The 9,113-nt window shown below is 49.0% G+C and overlaps 2 non-coding genes across 2 annotated transcripts; both read right to left on the reverse strand.

Annotated features, from left to right (window-relative positions):
* Nucleotides 1–4,103: 4,103 nt before the first annotated feature.
* Trnas-cga (transfer RNA serine (anticodon CGA)) lies at nt 4,104–4,178 on the reverse strand. The gene has a single exon. It is a non-coding gene; the product is annotated as a tRNA-Ser (tRNA).
* A 225-nt stretch (nt 4,179–4,403) lies between these two features.
* Trnap-cgg (transfer RNA proline (anticodon CGG)) lies at nt 4,404–4,478 on the reverse strand. The gene has a single exon. It is a non-coding gene; the product is annotated as a tRNA-Pro (tRNA).
* Nucleotides 4,479–9,113: the final 4,635 nt, after the last annotated feature.

Genomic DNA, 9,113 nt, shown 5'->3' on the forward strand with positions numbered 1-9,113 from the left:
CACATGTTGATTGAGGTATTGGACACGTTGTAAAGAATCGAGTCGTCGGAGAAGATTTTGTCGCACCGTCGTGCGGGTAGTGTGGAGTGCACGTCGAAAATTGATGGCAGCGGAGCGGCGCACGGTGGAGGTGAATGTGATACCAAGTTATCGTAGTTTTTGTACACACGGGAGAGGTGCTAAGTCGTCGTGTGAGAGGCCGCGTCCAATGGGCATTGCCGCGGATTTAGCCACATTCATGTTACTGCCCGCTGCAGTGCCGTACGTTGATATCAAATCAAGTACCGTGTGCGTTTCACTCCGTGAGCGGATCAAGAGGAGGAGGTCGTCCGCATACGCACGACATCGAAAACTGTGCTGTCGCAGAGTGAGACCAGAAAGGTGGCTCGTCAGACTCCCGATGAGTGGCTCCAGGCTTATGGCATAGAGTAGGGTCGAAAGTGGGCAGCCTTGCCGTACGGAACGCCGGATCGCCACTGGTCCCGCCACACGGCCATTAACCTGAATCAGCGATTCGGCGTTGCCGTACAGGCGCCGGATCACGTCGATAAAGGCTGGTGGAAAACCCATGCGGTTCATCACTGAGAACAGAAAAAGATGTCGCACTTTGTCGAATGCGCTGTCAAAATCAATGGCAACCACTGCGGCGCGGAGTCTGCACGCCGCTGCCAGTGCAATTAAATCGCGTCATTCTCCTGTGGCCGTTTGTATATTAACTGAGCCGCTCGGAGTTGTCTGTTTCGGGGATAGAATGTTAGGCAGGACCTTGCGGCATCGCGTTGCCAGTAGGCGTGTAAAGATTTTACAGTCTGCGTTAAGCAGAGTCAGGGGACGGTAATGTGCTGTCGTCACACCTGGTGTCGGTTTGTGGATGGGTATAATAATTCCCGCGACGAAGGACGGCGGTACGGCGTTCCCCATCGTCAGCAGTTCATGAAACATCGTTGTCCACCGTGACGCCATTAGTGTGAAGAAAGCGCGATAAAATTCTATCGGCAATCCGTCGACACCAGGTGACTTATTCAGAGCACCTTTTTTGATTGCATCGTGGATTTCGTCCCTCGTAATGGGCTCCATCAGCTCGTCCGCTTCGTTGCTGGTGAGGGTGCGAGTTACATGTGGTAACACAGACTCCTCAGCGTGGCTGTTGGTAGTCTCCTCCTGGTACATTGTGCGGTAGTGGTCGACAAAGGCACTGACGATTTCGGACTGGCAAGTGACGTGCTGGCCGCGGCAGGTGGTGATCTCGGTGATGAGTTGTTGACGTCGATGTTTCCTATCGGAGGCGATATGATGCATGGTCGGATGTTCTTGTTCCGCCGAATCTTGACATCAGGTTCGCACCATAGCCCCCTGCAGTCTACGGCGTGTCAAAGTTACAATTTGCGCCTTAATCCTGCTGCGTTCCCTCTGGGTGTCGGGGGTGGGGGGTTGGGCGTCCAGGTCGTGGAGAACGGCGTAGAAATAGTCGGTAGTGTGCCGGCGCCACATAGCAACTTCCTTTCCATACTGAATCAAAGTACGTCGAATGGCAGGTTTGGCACATTCCAGCCACCAGGTCAAGGTCGTGCAGTATTTAGGTAAGCGACGTTCACAGGTGGCCCATGTCTCGGTAACACGTTGAAGACATTTGGGATCATGAAGATGGGAGGTGTTTAGCTTCCACGGTGTACGACTACGCCAGACCACTTGCTTGGGGAAGAGAATGTTGCAGATGTAGGCACAGTGGTCCGAAAAGGCCAGGGGCCAAAGCTCTGCACCTTGGACTGCAGGTGTGAGTTCCAGCCAGTCAAGGCGCCTCGCGGAGTGACTCGTCTGGTAAGTATGTCCAGGCGCGTCACCGTGCTGAACTTCCCAAGTGTCGCGGAGCAACAGATCTCGGACGACAAGACGCAGTTCTTGACAGGTGTTGTAGTGGGGCACTTGATCTTTAGGGTGCAAGACACAATTAAAATCACCCCCAAGCAAGTAATGGTGGCAGCGTCCAAGAAACAAAGGAGCGATTCTTCTGAATAGAAGAGTGCCCTGTCGCGTCTGCGGGCGGAGCCTGACGGAGCGTAAATGTTGGCGATACGCGTCCCCATGACAGTGACGGCCATGCCTCTGGCAGATGGAAGGTATGTGATATCGGCCACTGGAATGCCTTCTCTGGCGTAGATGGCTACGCTGCGTCCCAGGTGGTCACCAGGAGAAGGATATGTGTTATATCCCGCGACGTCTGGAAGTGTTGCCAAGTGTACTTCCTGTAGTAGTGCGATATCGACGACCGACGCCCATATCATCTCTCGCAGCAGTTGAAGTTTTACGGGTGAGCTAATGGTGTTAGTGTTGATCGTCGTTAGTCGGTAGGTTTGGAGCCGTACCCCGCCGTGGAGGGGAACTCCACCGGCGGAGGATGAAGACGGGCGAGGCAACGGCGAGTCGTGCCGTACGCCACCTGACGGCGGTATCAGCGGCGTAACGATGCTTCCGTCTGGGGTAACTCTGTCCCCGGCGTGTGGGCCGGGTCCTCGTCGACGTCCTCACTCCACACCATTGAAGGCGCTGTCGCTGTGATGGTCGTACGTTCCACTTCGGTCGTAGGGGCGGAGCACGTCTCGGCGGCAGTCGCATCGGTGGAGTCCATTGGTTCAGGAGCACCTGAGCGAGCCAGTAGAGTAGGCATCGACACATCAACAGTCGGCGTCATGTTGTCGTCATTCGTATCGTCGTGTAGGTTCTCCGAAGCCTCGTCGGGTCGGACGGCCTCAGGAGCATCAGGGGGAGGTGATCCGTCTCGTTCCGAGACCGTATGGCGTCTCCTCTTGCGCCTCTTAGGTGAACGTTGTTTGCGGGTTCGTCCCTCCGTGTCGGAAGACGGAAGGGAGTCGCGTCGCTCTGAGAGGAAGGCCGTCGCGGGAACGTCAAATGAAGGGGCGTCCATATGTTCAGGCGTGTGGGTGTCGGAAGTCGTCGCTGTTGGTAGTGGCGCCGGAGTAGCGTCAGGCTTTGAGCGCGACGTGTCGGCCCCGGCGATATCCGTAGCAGCTGGAAGGGTCACCGGTATGTGGTCCGATGGGCGGCGGCCGGTGGGAGGAGAAGAGAGTGCCGATGCATAGGTGATTGGTAAAACTGTCGTCGGAGCCGGAGGTGCTACGGTAGCGGCTGGCAATTGGGTGATTCGTCGCTGAAGACACTCAGATCAGAGGTGGCCCTCTTTGCCGCGCCCGGAACAGGTCTTGGGTTGGCCGTCGTATATGACAACCGCGCGGCACCCGCAAATTTGCAGGTAAGAAGGCACGTGGCGATGGAGGTCGATGGTGATCTGCCGTACACCGTTAAGAACGGGGTACGTTTGGAATTGCGCCCAGCGTTCGGCAGTGTGACCATGTACAGTGCCATAGGGTCGGAAAGCCGCGATAACGTCTTCGCCGGAAGCTCGAACGGGAGTTCGAAAACTCGTATGGTGCGCATTCCTAAGCCGGCGTGGTCGACAGTGACCGCTCCGACATTGCCGTCGGCGTGGCAAAAGCGTAATCCATGGTTGGTGTCACGAAGTATTCTTTCACATACCGCGTCATTGACGACTTTGACGTACACAGTACCGCTTAATATGGACAAATGGATGCCCAAGATGTCGGAAGCGGGGATCTTAGCAACGTCGAGTAGGAAGCATTCCACTTCCAAGGCCTTTGGTCGTGCGTACTCTTTGCAGAAGTTGAATCGTAATGTTGATTTTCGAAAACGGTTGGCAATGGTTCTAGTGCACGTAAGCGACACGTAAGTGACGGCCGCTGAAATGTAAACAACAGCGAGCGCGCGCGCTCCGCAGGCGGAAACAACAACATGTCCGCACTGCACGCCGGCGAAAGCCGGACTAAACTGAGCTACCGAAGCACGACTCACGCCCGGTACTCACAGCTTTACTTCTGCCAGTATCTCGTCTCCTACCTTCCAAACTTTACAGAGGCTCTTCTGCGAACCTTGCAGAACTAGCACTCCTGAAAGAAAGGATACTGCGGAGACATGGCTTGGCCACAGCCTGGGGGATGTTTCCAGAATGAGATTTTCACTCTGCAGCGGAGTGTGCGCTGATATGAAACTCCCTGGCAGATTAAAACCTTGTGCCCAACCGAGACTCGAACTCGGGACCTTTGCCTTTCGGGGGCAAGTGCTCTACCAACTGAGCTACCGAAGCACGACTCACGCCCGCTACTCACAGCTTTACTTCTGCCAGTATCTCGTCTCCTACCTTCCAAACTTTACAGAAGCTCTTCTGCGAACGTTGCAGAACTAGCACTCCTGAAAGAAAGGATACTGCGGAGACATGGCTTAGCCACAGCCTGGGGGATGTTTCCAGAATGAGATTTTCACTCTGCAGCGGAGTGTCCGCTGATATGAAACTTCCTGCAGATTAAAACTGTGTGCCCGACCGAGACTCGAACTCGGGACCTTTGCCTTCCGCGGGCAAGTGCTCTACCAACTGAGCTACCGAAGCACGACTCACGCCCGGTTCGCAGAAGAGCTTCTGTAAAGTTTGGAAGGTAGGAGACGAGATATTGGCAGAAGTAAAGCTGTGAGTACCGGGCGTGAGTCGTGCTTCGGTAGCTCAGTTGGTAGAGCACTTGCCCGCGAAAGGCAAAGGCCCCGAGTTCGAGTCTCGGTCGGGCACACAGTTTTAATCTGCCAGTAAGTTTCAACTATGAATTTACCGCCTTTCTCATGTGCCCAGTAGGACCTCTGAATTCTTTGGCAATTTTCTACCAACATATTTCTTTTCCTTCGGCATATCAGAAGAGACGCAGACAGGTGTTTTCACGTTACAGGGGGGCAAGGAAGGTACATGTGTACAGCGTGGCGTATTGAGGTTATTCTGTGTTGGCACGCTAGGCGTGCGATTGTTTTCTCTAATCGAAAGTGATATTGCCATATCGGTCTCGGTAACTTCACGCTGTGAATGAGACTGATTTTGTACTTGCCATACGAAAAATTATTTTATTACTGTTGCCATGTGAGCGTTATTGATTTTGTACTTGCATGGTCACAGAAAATTGTAAGTGCAAAATTTGCATAGGCAGTATTGCAGTGAGTTAATTCTAGCGTCGTTTTGGTGAGTAATTTGTGATAACAGAGCTCGTAGATCTAGATCTAATTGAGTCATAATGTAAGTAGGCTTTAATTAAGCTAAATAGTTATTTCCTTTTATTTTTCTTGTTCTAAGTGGTTATTTGTGGAAGCTATTTTCGTTTGCCATTTTAGTGCCCGTGGCCCTTGGTCACATATTGTGAACTACAGTTGTTGTTGGCCAGTTTTTCTTACTGAGCCGAAGTCTAATTTAAATTGTGTTGTATTGTGCTAAAGGTATATTACGTTGTTATTCTCTCATTTCAGATCTTGCCTTCAATAACTGGAACTGGACTGCACGTTTAGTTCAGTTGTAGTGCTCATTGCCAATTGTCAAAGATATTTTATGTTGGATAAATTATTTTTGAAACTGAGTCCACGTCTGTACATCCCTCAGTCCAACTCCTGCTCTGTACAACCCACCGTCCGAATCCCACTTCACTCAAATCTTACGCTACAACGATGCAAAATAATGATTTTTAAAGCGGTCCTAAACTAGTATAGTGAAATATACATTTTACCGTTTTTTTTAAAGGGACTGTAGAACATGAAGAGTAAACCGTATGCCAGCAGTAGTCCTTTGCCAACTTTCCTGTCTCGCGTGCCACCTTGCCCCGCGCTGTCTGCCAGAAATAGGACAGCGCTACTCAGTCGCTGCTCGAGTACTGTCAATAAATACCGCTAAACCGATATCGCACTAGACCAATTTGGGACCGCTCTGTCGAGTGGTTACACAAAATTCCACTTTAAACATCATTTAGTTTGTAGTGGGAAACAAACTAACGCTTGCCGTTGACTCTGTGTGTCACATGAAAACTAGGATAAGCAATATTTGCTTGGGCCGATTCCATCTGCATAATGCAAAAACGAAATTGCAAATATCTCCCGGACAAAAAAAATGGCTCTGAGCACTATGGGACTCAACTGCTGTGGTTATCAGTCCCCTATAACTTAGAACTAATTAAACCTAACTAACCTAAGGATATCACACACATCCATGCCCGAGGCAGGATTCGAACCTGCGACCGTAGCAGTCGCACGGTTCCGGACTGAGCGCCTAGAACCGCGAGACCACCGCGGCCGGCTCTCCCGGACACCAAAGAGGTAAATTATCGTCAGACATCAAGACGAATGTAATAATTCAAGTTCCGACAATAGGTATATGCCCATTGGCGTGAATACTACCGAATAATAAGTTTTATAAGTCATGGATGTTAAATACTGACCCTAACCTTTCACACAAGAATAGCAAGTTTCTGTAGAGTGTACACCACAAAAGAGGATAGAACCAGAAGAAGTGACGAAGATTATTTACTACATTAGTTAATTATACTGCATTTTTCTTTTGATAGCGCTTTCATAAGCGCTTCGTACTTCTGAAGTATGACTATGCTTCACCATGTAAGAATAATGTTAGTACACACTGCCGGAAAAAATGTGCAACATCCTCAACGACTGTGTTCGGTATCACCAGTGTGTCAGTGTATAACAGGCCTATGTGCCCTCTGAGCGGCTATAGTGTTAGTGTTTCATTTGTCACGGTCGCCGGCAATCAGATAGCGCTCGGTACACCTTCTGTTTTGACACTCCAGACAAACTGTGCTGAGTTCAGATCTGAGACCTGTTTGCAACATTCATTCTAGGTTATAACCTAACACCCCCTCGAGAACAGTGAACAGGTTGTTTGCAACAGTCTTTCTAGGTTATAACCATAACACCCACTCGAGCACGGTGAACCACTTGTTTGCAACTTTCATTCTAGTTTATAACCATAACACCCCCTCTAGGACGGTGAACAGCTTATTTGCAACAATCATTCTAGGTTATAGCCATAACCCCCATTCGAGGACGCTGAACAGCTTGTTTGCAACATTCATTCTAGGTTATAACCATAACCCCCCTTCGAGCATGGTAAACAGCTTCTTTGCAGCATTCGTTGTAGGTTGTTTCCATAACCCCCTTGGAGCACGGTAAACAGCTTGTTTGCAGCGTTCATTCTAGGTTATAACCCCCGCCCCCCTTCAAGCACTGTGAACAGCTTGTTGAGCAGCTGTTGAACAACTTCAGTAATTTGAACGATGCCGTTCTGTGGGTCTGCGGAAAGCTGGATGGACGTCTCGATGGATTGCTTTACATGTTGGGAACAATCTATCGCTGGTTTGTCGCTGCTTTCAGCAGTGGTCTGTGGATTATTCCCACATCCGTAGCCCAGGTTCTGGATGACTGTGTAGTGCAGATGCACGTCAGGATCGACGCATTGTGCGAGCAATCGTGGCTAGTCGAACATCATCCAGGGACGAAATCCGAGCACATGTCGAACCTGCTGTGTCATCAGGGACCACTGGGAACCATCTTCAGATACCAATGTCACCTCGACACCGCCAAGAGTAGTTACTTCAATGTCGTAAAAATCTTGACTGGAGTGTTGAATGGCGCTCTGTTGTCTTCTGTGATGAGAGTAGTTTCAGTCTGTATGCGAGCGATGGACGTACACGTGTAAGGCGTAGACCCGGTGACCCGCCTGTTCCTGAGTGCATATGCCCACGACACTCAGGTCCCATTGCTGGCTTCGTGGTGAGTAACTTCAGTTGTAACTAGCGATAACATTTCGTGTTTCTCCAGGTTACGGTAACCGGTACCTGCTACATTGCAAAGGCTGTTATCCCCGTGTTACTGCCATTTCTTCGACAGGAAGGTGATGTGTTATTTCAGCAGCACAATGCACGTCCCCACACAGCTGTTGCGACGCAACCTGCTCTTCGTGGTGTACAACAACTGCCCTGGCCAGCCAGATCACCAGATATCTCGCCAACTGAACAAGTATAGGACATGGTGAAGCGGGAACTTAGTCATTCTCCAGGGCCTCCTAGAACCATTGCCGAGTTGCAAAGAAAGGCGCAAGATGCTTGGGACAGTCTATGGCAGGATGCCGTTCGGCACCTTCGCTGATTGTTTGCCTGCGAGAATACGCGCCTTCGTTGCTGCCAGAGGAGGGTACACTGTGTACTGGTGCCAGAGTTTGGGCAGCCTTTACTGTGACATCTGTGTTTCATTTGGTCTGAATCTGTTATCGTAATATTCCTACAATGAACTACCTGTCACCTCACTGGTCAATAAAATTACTTTGCCTTGAGGGTGCTAATTTTTTTTTCCGGGAGTGTATGATGCCTGTTTAGAGAAAACAGTACGTTTACTGCAGCAGACGGATAAATATCAAATAAAATCGATGCTATCCTTAGCACCTTTACTCGCTGGCCCCCGATGAGATCGTACGTGATGGCTTTTATACCTTGTTCTTTCGTACTGAAACCTTTAGACAGAAAGACATATCTTGTCGGAGAAAACACATATTATACAATGCAGAAAATTATAATAAAGGTGAGCATTGCTATAAAGACGACTAGTTTATTATTTCGAAAACTATCTACCGATAATATTTACCATTAATGTGCATGAGTTAAAATTAATTTAGAGTGCCTGAGATTGAATTTGTTCCAGAATAGTTAAAAATTCATTTTTGGGTTAGAACAAAGACAGACATAGGGTTTACCCACTCACTATGTTATCTCCTTTCTAAAATATCCATTTCTGAATCCACCAAAGATTATTATCACTATTGCAAATTTTGAAATTCATAATTTTACTTGTTGCCGTTTGTTTGGCCTATGTTTCTTGATATCTGTTGAAATTCTAAATTAAGCACTTAAGTTCCAGTTCATGGAACGAGCTGAAACAATAAGAAGCTATTTTACTTTCAAAGTAGCACATTCCCTTAATTTAGTCTACCACATGATCCCCAATTTCGTCCTCAACGTTTGTCGCTAACGTCAGAACCCTGTACTACGTCAGCTGTTTCCCTATGCTTGCAACTCAAAGTTGTAACATGTTAGGGTTCTAAAGCAGTTGTCTATTTTTTCCTTGCCTTTAGGAAAAAAAAGGATTAATTTCATTCTAGATTTCTTCTCTTCAGCCATACAGTTCTTGTGTATTTTAGAAATAATTAAAAATGG

Source organism: Schistocerca nitens, chromosome 2 (genome assembly GCF_023898315.1).
Source record: "Schistocerca nitens isolate TAMUIC-IGC-003100 chromosome 2, iqSchNite1.1, whole genome shotgun sequence".
In the NCBI taxonomy this organism is placed as follows: Eukaryota; Metazoa; Arthropoda; class Insecta; order Orthoptera; family Acrididae; genus Schistocerca; species Schistocerca nitens.